This window comes from Paralichthys olivaceus, chromosome 6 (assembly GCF_024713975.1).
Source record: "Paralichthys olivaceus isolate ysfri-2021 chromosome 6, ASM2471397v2, whole genome shotgun sequence".
NCBI lineage: Eukaryota > Metazoa > Chordata > Actinopteri > Pleuronectiformes > Paralichthyidae > Paralichthys > Paralichthys olivaceus.
The window spans coordinates 771,137-785,693 of NC_091098.1; positions in this window are offsets into that span (position 1 = coordinate 771,137).

Here is a 14,557-nt window from a genome sequence, read left to right on the forward strand (position 1 = left end):
GTTTAACAGCTTGTTATATTATGTATTGTTTGAAATCTTCATTTTAAAGTAAGCTGTCAAATAAATGCAATGCAGTATAACATACAATATTTCTCTCTGAAATGAACAAGAGTAGAATTTTGAAGTAGTGTTAAGTGCTTTTATGTTGTGAAATAAAAAAGAAATATTGATATTTACAGTATTTGTATTTGTGAGTATTTTATGTGTAGTGTAAACTGTCCAGCCTGCAGAAGAGGAGTTATGTACATCTTGGGGAGCATATTCTTCTCTTAAGTGGAGAACAAAATATGCTTATTTAGTGTATAAGTATGTTTATTACTACACTAACAAACAACTAAGGCCAAAATATTGAAATCTACATTTTCTCTGTCTATTGCTACAATTTGAAGTAAAGAGGTGAGATCTTGAATCTGTCAATGAGCAGCGTGTCTCACACTGCTGAGCTGCGCTGATCACTCAGGCAGTGGACACTCCAAAATATGTTAACATGGGTGCAAAAATTATTCACATTCATTGGGGGCAGAGAGACAGAGAGAAGTGGAGAAGTGCTCTGTGGATGATGGGAGTTTCCCCTGCAGTCTAGACCTATAGCAGCTTAAGGGATGGTTCAGGACTCACCTGATCCAGCAAGGCTTTATCAAAAAGGAATGTTTTAAGTTTAACCGTAAATGCACAGAAGTTGTCTGCCTGGTAGCTGAATGCTCTACCTCCTGTTCTACTCTTACAGACTCTTGGAACCACAAGAGAGCCTGTGTTTTGGGAATGAAAACACCTACTGTAGATGCTTGAGAGAGAGTCTGAGCCAGGGACAGTAAATATGGTTGAGGTTCCATCAATAAGGTGAGTAATAAAAAATGTGATACCTTACAATATACTGTGATGTTAACTGTGTTCTGAGAATGTTTTTGAAATCTGTGGGGATTTATGTAGATAACATTTATTTGACAACTTGTACCATTTCTATTTGGGGGGGGCAATTTCACGGCTATGCTCAGTATCAAATTCTAAATCCACATTAAAAAATTGAGGAGAAAAAAATATGAAAAGATGAGGAGGGAGGTTGATTTTCATGTGATTTTTATTGTGTTGTAGACTGGTTTGTTTTAAATGTCCCCCAGGCAAACTGGAACGTGCGTAACTTGTAGTGACTACAGTATCAGTATAGTGCCTGGAAAAGATAATTTTGGATACATGCCTCGAGCTGCAACTGGCAACTGACGCAGAAAGTAATGCATGTAAGACACATTGTCATCATCCACAGGGTCTCCTCCTGTGTCCTTTCACCTCCCCTCTATAATGTGTATACTGATGACTGCCGCAGCTGGCATGACAACAGATTACTTTTCAAATTTGCTGATGACTCTGTGACAGTCAGTTTCCTCCATGCAGATGAGAACAACCATGGTCCCATTGTGGATTGTGAATCTGTAGTGGTGTGACTGTGCATTTTTACTACTAAATGTGACAAAAACCAAGGACATGAGTTTTAGGCATCAGTCCTCAAACTCTTAGAATACTATCATCAAGGGACATGTGGTAGACATTGTAGAGAACTACAAGTACCTTGGGATGATTATTAACTATGATATCTCTGATGTTCCTGATGATGGCTGTTTGTATTACAGATAGCAAGTGGCTGATCCCTTATTCAGTAGAACATGTACTTGTACAATGTAACTTGTTACAATGCTCAATGATATAGATATCCATTCCAGATTTCTGCAACATGCCTTGTAATTTTATCCATAATTAATTATGAAAATAAATCCAGTTTATGATTTGTGATATATGACAATTTGATTGTGACTGATCATAAATTAAGGTCAGCTTTAATTTGCCTCAATTCGAGATACCTTAAATTAAGTTTAAAGTGAGAATGTCATTGTGGAAATCCTGAACTTAAATAGTGACTAATGAAGCATTGTGTTAGTTCATGCAGGACACGGAGTCATGTGCTCAGCTAACGATAGGTTCATGGGTGCTCATCAGTCACTCACCAATCACAGCCCATTCTCTCACCAAAGCGGTCCCTTTAAATACGACCTCATCCTCACTGATCCCTGCTCAGCTATAACACTTTTAGCACTGTAATGGAAATGTTACATTTGTGTATGTATAATTGCATGAGCAGACATGTACTGTATGTTGAGGACTGACCAAATGGTTGACCAAATTGTTAATCGGAAAGGGCAACTTTAAGGTTTACGATGGTGGCTTAAGAGACTTGAGTTTTATGGCCTCGAGAAACCACAACTTTATGGTATCTTTTAGTATCTCTGATTGGGATCAAACAACTGTGTTCTCACAGGGGGGGTCATCCACAGAACATGTAAACAAAAGGACGGGATGTCTCCTCCACTGAGTGAAACTACAGGAGGGTAATATATACCTTTGCACGCTTAGTGGAAAGGGGCTGCGAGTTTTAAGAGCACAGATTCTCCTAAGTTCTGTGCTCATTTGTGCATGTCATTCAGGTGATGTGTACTGATGAGTCCATCTGCAGATGCTGAATTAAACTTACAAAAAGAAGTGTTTGACTTTGTGCTTGTTTCACAGAAATTTCCACCACAATTTTGGCGTTGTCGGCAGGATCACTCGTTTGAGAGGACACTCTGGATCTCAGGGATGAAAGGTAAAACTGCACAGGTAGTCTGGGTCTCTGACCTCACCCTCCCTGACAAAAGAGGGTAGAGACGTGAGGGCCTGATGCCTGAGAACCAAAGAGTGCTCTCACTGCTGTAATCTGGGGGACCAAGTAGCACAGAGACACTGTCTTTCTGGGAAGACAAATTCAGAAGGGAAACGATTCTCTCACTGGGTGAGTGACCGACGTGTCTGCATGGCGTGGTTTGGAACCGATGTAGAATCTAGGAAGCTTCAGGTGGTCTTGGAGATCACGGAGTTAATTGGGTTAACTAAGGAATAGAGAATAAGCCTGTTGGTGATCTTGGAGATCACGTAGTTAACTGGGTTAACTGAAGAGTATTGGAATAAACATGCTGGTGATCTAAGAGGAGGTCACAGAGTTAAGGAGTATATATATATACGGAGTGTTTGTTGATTTAATACACTTGTTATATTGGGTTCTGAAGTCGGGCTCATGATTTAACAAACTATGATATTATATAGGTAATAGAGTTTTGCACCAGAGATGTGGCTAGGACTGGAGGACTGAGACCTGAGCCAGGATTATATCGACGCTGCGGTCAATCTGCTTTAAGCAGACAGGGGAAAAAAAGAGAGAGAGAGGAGTTCTCAACTGCCAAAGGTAAGTAAAGGTAAGTAAATTTAAGTATATTAGGGGCATCATTGGCTTTTTGACGTTATTAACAAAGAATTCAATCCTAAAATAAAAAATAAATAAAAAACAAATTTTAAGAAAAGTAAATTAGAAATAATTTGGGAATTTCTAATGTTTTTCCCATATCAGCATAACTTTGGTCCTCCAAATTTTGTATTTTGTTGAACAAATGGGATTGAAAGTTTTTGAACTTTGGACCAAAAGGGGTTATGGGAGGGGAAAAGACATGTGATCTCAATAATAATAATGATGATTTAAACAGATGTTAAGAAGTAAATCACAAAATATTTATGCAGTGATAAATGCAATTAGGAGTGTTGAGCTCCTTCCTGATTAGACTTTATCATTGTCAGACATACACCAAAAGTAGGGACATCTTTTGGATGTGATTGATGAAGGATCAAAGATCAAATGGCAAGGTCACTAGCACCTCACAAAGCACACTTCTTGCCTTGTATATGCAATATATATCCAAAATGCCTTCAGGGAATTCTTTCATATTTGGCACAAACATTCACATGAATTTGGATTTCATTTTGGTAGCCAAATGTCACAGTGTTCTCACAAAGTATGTAAATATTTTTCCTTAAATTGATATCTAAAGATCAGCTCATGGGAATGTCGTCAAACTTGGTAAAAACATTAACTTAAACTCAAAGATGAAGGATTTTATTCCCTTCGAAGTTAAAGGTCAGAGTTACCTCACGTCACTGTGAATGTGATATATTAGGACTGTCAGTAGGGAATTTCATTATATCTGGTAACTTGGACTCACTGCTTGAGGGAATTCCTTCTCAATGGAGTCACTTGGACTCAAACAAATTAAAGTGGTCAAGGGTCAAGGTTCACAGTGACCTTATATGAATTTAGTCTTAACAATGTTTAGAGGGTTAGGGTTACCTTTTAAGGACTTTTTTGGGTTAATATTTTTGCCATAATGAAAATTGAGCTGCCTTTCACTTTCTCAAAAAATTTTCGTAAAAAAAATTGAAATATTATAAACAAATAGTGGGCATCATCCTGAACGAGGATGAGGGGAAGATTCTAAGTCAGCTCTTAAGGATTTTTTTTTTTAGAAAAAAAAAAGACCTATCCTAACACATAATAGGAGAAGGTTATGGATGCCATAATTAAAATTTAACTGACTTTCCCTTGAATTTACTCAAAATGCGTACAGCAAAATTACGTGAGATTTTACATTCAGATAGTGAGGGTCATCCTAAACAAGAGTGGGGGGAAGTCTTTTTAAGGTTAATCTTTATTAAGAAAATCAATATCTTATTCATTGTAGCAAATATATCCTTATCTCACTGTCTTAAGCAATTTTAATCAACTTTGAGCAAATATTAGATTAAGAAGTCAACAGCTCGACTATTTACATTATGGAATTAAAAACTTGAAAACATTACTTTACAAAATTATTTTAAAGTTGACAGGGATATTTCACCTGAGCCTTGTTCAAGGTGACCATCCACTACTCGTGTGTTCTGATTTTCACCTTTAGTCATTAAAAATTCATCATCTGGACCAAAGTGGCAATTTTAAGCCTCTCTCGCCGTTTCCAGTGCTTTTGTGCACGCAGAGCTACTGGTTCCAGCTGTTTTGTGCACTCAGAACCACTTTGTGAACAAAAGTAAATCTTCTGAACTAAGGTTGCATTTTTAAGCTTCTCTCGCCATTTCCAGCGCTTTTGTGCATGCAGAGCCACTTTGTGAACAAAAGTTAATCCTCTGAACTAAGGTTGCATTTTTAAGCTTCTCTCGCCGTTTCCAGCGCCTTTGTGCATGCAGAGCTACTGTTTCCATCTGTTTTGTGCACTCAGAACCACTTTGTGAACAAAAGTAAATCTTCTGAACTAAGGTTGCATTTTTAAGCTTCTCTCGCCATTTCCAGCGCTTTTGTGCACGCAGAGCTACTGTTTCCAGCTGTTTTGTGCACTCAGAACCACTTTGTGAACAAAAGTAAATCTTCTGAACTAAGGTTGCATTTTTAAGCTTCTCTCGCCGTTTCCAGCGCTTTTGTGCACGCAGAGCTACTGTTTCCAGCTGTTTTGTGCTCTTAGAACCACTTTGTGAACAAAAGTAAATCTTCTGAACTAAGGTTGCATTTTTAAGCTTCTCTCGCCATTTCCAGCGCTTTTGTGCACGCAGAGCTACTGTTTCCAGCTGTTTTGTGCTCTTAGAACCACTTTGTGAACAAAAGTAAATCTTCTGAACTAAGGTTGCATTTTTAAGCTTCTCTCGCCATTTCCAGCGCTTTTGTGCATGCAGAGCCACTTTGTGAACAAAAGTAAATCTTCTGAACTAAGGTTGCATTTTTAAGCTTCTCTCGCCGTTTCCAGCGCTTTTATGCACGCAGAGCTACTGTTTCCAGCTGTTTTGTGCACTCAGAACCACTTTGTGAACAAAAGTAAATCTTCTGAACTAAGGTTGCATTTTTAAGCTTCTCTCGCCATTTCCAGCGCTTTTGTGCACGCAGAGCTACTGTTTCCAGCTGTTTTGTGCTCTTAGAACCACTTTGTGAACAAAAGTAAATCTTCTGAACTAAGGTTGCATTTTTAAGCTTCTCTCGCCATTTCCAGTGCTTTTGTGCACGCAGAGGTACTGTTTCCAGCTGTTTTGTGCACTCAGAACCACTTTGTGAACAAAAGTAAATCTTCTGAACTAAGACAAAACAGCTCTAAACAGTAGCTCTGCGTGTACAAAAGCGCTGGAAACGGCGAGAGAAGCTTAAAAATGCAACCTTAGTTCAGAAGATTTACTTTTGTTCACAAAGTGGTTCTGAATGCACAAAACAGCTGGAAATGGCGAGAGAAGCTTAAAAATGCAACCTTAGTTCAGAAGATTTACTTTTGTTCACAAAGTGGTTCTGAGTGCACAAAACAGCTGGAAACAGTACCTCTGCGTGCACAAAAGCGCTGGAAATGGCGAGAGAAGCTTAAAAATGCAACCTTAGTTCAGAAGATTTACTTTTGTTCACAAAGTGGTTCTGAGTGCACAAAACAGATGGAAACAGTAGCTCTGCATGCACAAAGGCGCTGGAAACGGCGAGAGAAGCTTAAAAATGCAACCTTAGTTCAGAGGATTAACTTTTGTTCACAAAGTGGCTCTGCATGCACAAAAGCGCTGGAAATGGCGAGAGAAGCTTAAAAATGCAACCTTAGTTCAGAAGATTTACTTTTGTTCACAAAGTGGTTCTGAGTGCACAAAACAGCTGGAACCAGTAGCTCTGCGTGCACAAAAGCACTGGAAACGGCGAGAGAGGCTTAAAATTGCCACTTTGGTCCAGATGATGAATTTTTAATGACTAAAGGTGAAAATCAGAACACACGAGTAGTGGATGGTCACCTTGAACAAGGCTCAGGTGAAATATCCCTGTCAACTTTAAAATAATTTTGTAAAGTAATGTTTTCAAGTTTTTAATTCCATAATGTAAATAGTCGAGCTGTTGACTTCTTAATCTAATATTTGCTCAAAGTTGATTAAAATTGCTTAAGACAGTGATATAAGGATATATTTGCTACAATGAATAAGATATTGATTTTCTTAATAAAGATTAACCTTAAAAAGACTTCCCCCCACTCTTGTTTAGGATGACCCTCACTATCTGAATGTGAAATCTCACGTAATTTTGCGGTACGCATTTTGAGTAAATTCAAGGGAAAGTCAGTTAAATTGTAATTATGGCATCCATAACCTTCTCCTATTATGTGTTAGGATAGGTCTTTTTTTTACCTAAAAAAAAAAATCCTTAAGAGCTGACTTAGAATCTTCACCTCATCCTCGTTCAGGATCATGCCCACTATTTGTTTATAATATTTCAATTTTTTTTTACGAAAATTTTTTGAGAAAGTGAAAGGCAGCTCAATTTTCATTATGGCAAAAATATTAACCCAAAAAAGTCCTTAAAAGGTAACCCTAACCCTCTAAACATTGTTAAGACTAAATTCATATAAGGTCACTGTGAACCTTGACCCTTGACCACTTTAATTTGTTTGAGTCCAAGTGACTCCATTGAGAAGGAATTCCCTCAAGCAGTGAGTCCAAGTTACCAGATATAATACAATTCCCTACTGACAGTTCTAATATATCACATTCACAGTGACGTGAGGTAACTCTGACCTTTAACTTCGAAGGGAATAAAATCCTTCATCTTTGAGTTTAAGTTAATGTTTTTACCAAGTTTGACGACATTCCCATGAGCTGATCTTTAGATATCAATTTAAGGAAAAATATTTACATACTTTGTGAGAACACTGTGACATTTGGCTACCAAAATGAAATCCAAATTCATGTGAATGTTTGTGCCAAATATGAAAGAATTCCCTGAAGGCATTTTGGATATATATTGCATATACAAGGCAAGAAGTGTGCTTTGTGAGGTGCTAGTGACCTTGCCATTTGATCTTTGATCCTTCATCAATCACATCCAAAAGATGTCCCTACTTTTGGTGTATGTCTGACAATGATAAAGTCTAATCAGGAAGGAGCTCAACACTCCTAATTGCATTTATCACTGCATAAATATTTTGTGATTTACTTCTTAACATCTGTTTAAATCATCATTATTATTATTGAGATCACATGTCTTTTCCCCTCCCATAACCCCTTTTTGTCCAAAGTTCTAAAACTTTCAATCCCATTTGTTCAACAAAATACAAAATTTGGAGGACCAAAGTTATGCGGATATGGGAAAAACATTAGAAATTCCCAAATTATTTCTAATTTACTTTTCTTAAAATTTGTTTTTTATTTATTTTTTATTTTAGGATTGAATTCTTTGTTAATAACGTCAAAAAGCCAATGATGCCCCTAATATACTTAAATTTACTTACCTTTACTTACCTTTGGCAGTTGAGAACTCCTCTCTCTCTCTTTTTTTCCCCTGTCTGCTTAAAGCAGATTGACCGCAGCGTCGATATAATCCTGGCTCAGGTCTCAGTCCTCCAGTCCTAGCCACATCTCTGGTGCAAAACTCTATTACCTATATAATATCGTAGTTTGTTAAATCATGAGCCCGACTTCAGAACCCAATATAACAAGTGTATTAAATCAACAAACACTCCGTATATATATATACTCCTTAACTCTGTGACCTCCTCTTAGATCACCAGCATGTTTATTCCAATACTCTTCAGTTAACCCAGTTAACTACGTGATCTCCAAGATCACCTGAAGCTTCCTTGATTCTACATCGGTTCCAAACCACGCCATGCAGACACGTCGGTCACTCACCCAGTGAGAGAATCGTTTCCCTTCTGAATTTGTCTTCCCAGAAAGACAGTGTCTCTGTGCTACTTGGTCCCCCAGATTACAGCAGTGAGAGCACTCTTTGGTTCTCAGGCATCAGGCCCTCACGTCTCTACCCTCTTTTGTCAGGGAGGGTGAGGTCAGAGACCCAGACTACCTGTGCAGTTTTACCTTTCATCCCTGAGATCCAGAGTGTCCTCTCACACGAGTGATCCTGCCGACAACGCCAAAATTGTGGTGGAAATTTCTGTGAAACAATCACAAAGTCAAACACTTCTTTTTGTAAGTTTAACTTTAGACCCTGTGGATGATGACAATGTGTCTTACATGCATTACTTTCTGCGTCAGTTGCCAGTTGCAGCTCGAGGCATGTATCCAAAATTATCTTTTCCAGGCACTATACTGATACTGTAGTCACTACAAGTTACGCACGTTCCATTTTGCCTGGGGGACATTTAAAACAAACCAGTCTACAACACAATAAAAATCACATGAAAATCAACCTCCCTCCTCATCTTTTCATATTTTTTTCTCCTCAATTTTTTAATGTGGATTTAGAATTTGATACTGAGCATAGCCGTGAAATTGCCCCCCCCCCCCAAATAGAAATGGTACAAGTTGTCAAATAAATGTTATCTACATAAATCCCCACAGATTTCAAAAACATTCTCAGAACACAGTTAACATCACAGTATATTGTAAGGTATCACATTTTTTATTACTCACCTTATTGATGGAACCTCAACCATATTTACTGTCCCTGGCTCAGACTCTCTCTCAAGCATCTACAGTAGGTGTTTTCATTCCCAAAACACAGGCTCTCTTGTGGTTCCAAGAGTCTGTAAGAGTAGAACAGGAGGTAGAGCATTCAGCTACCAGGCAGAAAACTTCTGTGCATTTACGGTTAAACTTAAAACATTCCTTTTTGATAAAGCCTTGCTGGATCAGGTGAGTCCTGAACCATCCCTTAAGCTGCTATAGGTCTAGACTGCAGGGGAAACTCCCATCATCCACAGAGCACTTCTCCACTTCTCTCTGTCTCTCTGGTTCTGCTAGAGGTTTCTCCCTGTAAGTGAGGGAGTTTTTACTCTTCACAGTCACCAAAGTCTGCTCATTGTGGGAACTGTTAGGTTTCTTTATATTAAACAAGATTTGAAGGTCTTGACCTTCTATGTAAAGTTCCTTGAGATAATGTATATTATGATTTGGCGCTATACAAATAAAATTGAATTGAATTGAATAGGTGATGGGATAATAATAACAATAATTAATTGAGCAGTAGTATTGCAATATATTCAGTAAACTGTACAGAAATAATATGTTTTTTTTCTTTCATGAACATATTTTCCATTTCATATTATGCACTTACCAACCTTTAACTGTGGGCTGAGTTTCCTGAGCACATATACACATTCACCTAACACACTGGTAAATATTAACCCTTACTATGAGGAACTCATACCTGAAAAAGGGAGTATTTGAATGAACGATACATGGACACAAACTTTTCTCAAATCATGTGCATTATGACTGAAGGGAGTAAGCGAGGTGTCTCTTAATGTTCCTCAAAAGCTACATGCTCCCTCTCCTGGATCCCTCTGGTAACTACACCTGCTCTTACTGCTGCTGGTGTTAGAATAACTTGTTGAACATTAAACACAAGAATACACAAAAATACTGTTCTCTAACTGCTGCAACTGACAGTAAACATTATAACCATAACATGAATATGCTCAAGTATTAGAATATGAGAAATTTAATGGTACTCTGCTACTTCAGCTAACTTGCGGGTAAAGCACAATATTCCTTGTGTCACAAAAAGCAACAAGTGTCAGAACCTGTCTGACTGCCTAATTCAACCAGGCACAACTTTTTTTCTTTCGCGCCTGCGGACACCAGGCCGAAATAGGTGGATGGGCTTTCTGTAAAGAAGGCTCCTGTCGTGGTTTCAAAGCTCTACGTGCTTTCTGGCATTTGCTGGAGGCCCGTCAAATTGCAATCTATAATGAAAGGGGAATCAGAAGTTAGTGTAAATCCCATTATCAATGCCTAGAATATGCTGGCCCCTCATTTCAGCCAAAAAAGCCTCAAACTGTTTGAAAGTTACACCGTTGCGATCATTAGGCCCCAGATCAACATTCTTCCCTCTCATACCCGTATGTACTCTGTACGGCTATCAAAATGGAGCCCGTAGAAATGGGCTTAATTGATACCAAAGGTCACAAAGGTCACCTGGGCCCTTCTGCAGTTTTGGTGAAAATCGGTAATGCAGGCTCAAAGAGCCCCTCGTGACCAGTGGGTCAAATTTGGGGCTCCTAGGCCCTTGGGAAGGCCCCGAAAGGGATCGTAATTTCCCCAAAAATCTCCAGAACCAAGAGGCTGCGAACCCTGTTTAGGCCCCTGACCAGCTAGAGGACTGAAATCCAAGTGACAACTCATGTAGCATTGATAAGAAATTCCCTCAAGCATTCCAAGTTACCAGATATAATGAAATTCCCTACTGACAGTCCTAACATATCACATTCACAGTGACGTTACTCTGACCTTTAACTTCGAAGGGAATAAAATTCTTCATCTTTGAATTGAAGTTAATATTTTTACCAAGTTTGACGACATTCCCATGAGCTGATCTTTAGATATCAATTTAAGGAAAAATATTTACATGCTTTGTGAGAACACTGTGACATTTGGCTACCAAAATGAAACCCAAATTCATATGAATGTTTGTGCCAAATGTGAAAGAATTCCCTGAAGGCATTTCGGATATATCGCATTTACAAGGCAAGTAGTGTGCTTTGTGAGGTCCTAGTGACCTTGCCATTTGATCTTTGACAACTGAATTCTATTCAAGTCATCATTGAGTCCAAATGAATGTTTGTGCCACATGTAATGATATTTCCTTTGGACAATCCTGATAAATTGTATTCAAAACAATGCAAAGTCATGTGAGCTTGACCTTTTGACCTTTGACTAACATAAAGTAGTTGTACATGAGATATCGCATTCACATGAATTGGCAAGACAGATGGATGGACAACCTGAAAACGTAATGCCTCTGGCCATACTGAATGTGAAAATGGTAAAGAAAGAAATATAGCAATACATGATAAATAATTTGTTCCATGTTCTTTTATTTTACATGGATGATTTCTTGACAAAACAAGCCAACTCTATAAATGTGAACTGAGTGTCAGAAATTAACATGACATTCATAGCATCTGCAAACAATTTTTCCCCACAAATTTCTGTAACTTTCTGAGAATCTACATCACAGTATATTGTAAAATATCATGTGTTTCAATACTCTCCTTATTGATGGAACCTCAGTGATGTCTACTGTCCCTGGCTCAGACACTCTCTCAAGCATCTACAGTACATGTCAAGAAAGGTAATGGTAACATTAAAATAACATTTGATATCTACAATTCAGTTGAACTATTATAGTTTCAGATATTTCTTTCTGTAAGTTCAATTCAGCATCTGCAGATGGACTCATTAGTACACGTCACCTGATTGACATGCACAAATGAGCAAAGAACATAGGAGAATCTGTGTTCTTATAACTCACAGCCCCCTCCCACTAAGCATGCAAAGGTATATATTACCCTTCTGTAGTTTCACTCAGTGGAAGATACATCCTGTCCTTTTGTTAACATGTTCTGTGGATGACCCCCCCCCCCCGTGAGATCCCAGTTGTTTGATCCCAATCAGAGATACAACGAGATACCATAAAGTTGTGGTTTCTCGAGGCCATAAAACTCAAGTCTCTTAAGCCACCATCGTAAACATTAAAGTTGCCCTTTTAGATTAACAATTTGGTCAACCATTTGGTCAGTCCTCGACATACAGTACATGTCTGCTCATGCAATTATACATACACAAATGTAACCTTTCCATTACAGTGCTAAAAGTGTTATAGCTGAGCAGGGATCAGTGAGGATGAGGTCGTATTTAAAGGGACCGCTTTGGTGAGAGAATGGGCTGTGATTGGTGAGTGACTGATGAGCACCCATGAACCTATCGTTAGCTGAGCACATGACTCTGTGTCCTGCATGAACTAACACAATGCTTCATTAGTCACTATTTAAGTTCAGGATTTCCACAATGACATTGTCACTTTAAACTTAATTTAAGGTATCTCGAATTGAGGCAAATTAAAGCTGACCTTGAATTATGATCAGTCACAATCAAATTGTCATATATCACAAATCATAAACTGGATTTATTTTCATAATTAATTATGGATAAAATTACAAGGCATGTTGCAGAAATCTGGAATGGATATCTATATCATTGAGCATTGTAACAAGTTACATTGTACAAGTACATGTTCTACTGAATAAGGGATCAGGCACTTGCTATCTGTAATACAAACAGCCATCATCAGGAACATCAGAGATATCATAGTTAATAATCATCCCAAGGTACTTGTAGTTCTCTACAATGTCTACCACATGTCCCTTGATGATAGTATTCTAAGAGTTTGAGGACTGATGCCTAAAACTCATGTCCTTGGTTTTTGTCACATTTAGTAGTAAAAATGCACAGTCACACCACTACAGATTCACAATCCACAATGGGACCATGGTTGTTCTCATCTGCATGGAGGAAACTGACTGTCACAGAGTCATCAGCAAATTTGAAAAGTAATCTGTTGTCATGCCAGCTGCGGCAGTCATCAGTATACACATTATAGAGGGGAGGTGAAAGGACACAGGAGGAGACCCTGTGGATGATGACAATGTGTCTTACATGCATTACTTTCTGCGTCAGTTGCCAGTTGCAGCTCGAGGCATGTATCCAAAATTATCTTTTCCAGGCACTATACTGATACTGTAGTCACTACAAGTTACGCACGTTCCAGTTTGCCTGGGGGACATTTAAAACAAACCAGTCTACAACACAATAAAAATCACATGAAAATCAACCTCCCTCCTCATCTTTTCATATTTTTTTCTCCTCAATGTTTTAATGTGGATTTAGAATTTGATACTGAGCATAGCCGTGAAATTGCCCCCCCCAAATAGAAATGGTACAAGTTGTCAAATAAATGTTATCTACATCACAGTATATTGTAAGGTATCACATTTTTTATTACTCACCTTATTGATGGAACCTCAACCATATTTACTGTCCCTGGCTCAGACTCTCTCTCAAGCATCTACAGTAGGTGTTTTCATTCCCAAAACACAGGCTCTCTTGTGGTTCCAAGAGTCTGTAAGAGTAGAACAGGAGGTAGAGCATTCAGCTACCAGGCAGAAAACTTCTGTGCATTTACGGTTAAACTTAAAACATTCCTTTTTGATAAAGCCTTGCTGGATCAGGTGAGTCCTGAACCATCCCTTAAGCTGCTATAGGTCTAGACTGCAGGGGAAACTCCCATCATCCACAGAGCACTTCTCCACTTCTCTCTGTCTCTCTGCCCCCACCACCCCCCCACCCCCCCACCCCACACTCATTTTTTTTTTTTAACAAATGTCTAAAACTATGTTATTGTTGTGTCTCTTTTCTCCCATAGTCCCTCTCTCTCTTTCTCTCTCTCATTGCAGATACCTCTGACTCCAGAACTGAAGGAGAACAACTATTATTATTATTATTATTAACAACAATACTTAATTAATTATTATATTAATTGTTGCTGCTATCATTGATAATCAATAACTTCTTTACACTGTTATTGTTTACATTTTAACTAGTAAGAGCTGATACCAGATGATCCAGGCAGATGATCGTCCACATTGAGCCTGGTTCTGCTAGAGGTTTCTCCCTGTAAGTGAGGGAGTTTTTACTCTTCACAGTCACCAAAGTCTGCTCATTGTGGGAACTGTTAGGTTTCTTTATATTAAACAAGATTTGAAGGTCTTGACCTTCTATGTAAAGTTCCTTGAGATAATGTATATTATGATTTGGCGCTATACAAATAAAATTGAATTGAATTGAATAGGTGATGGGATAATAATAACAATAATTAATTGAGCAGTAGTATTGCAATATATTCAGTAAACTG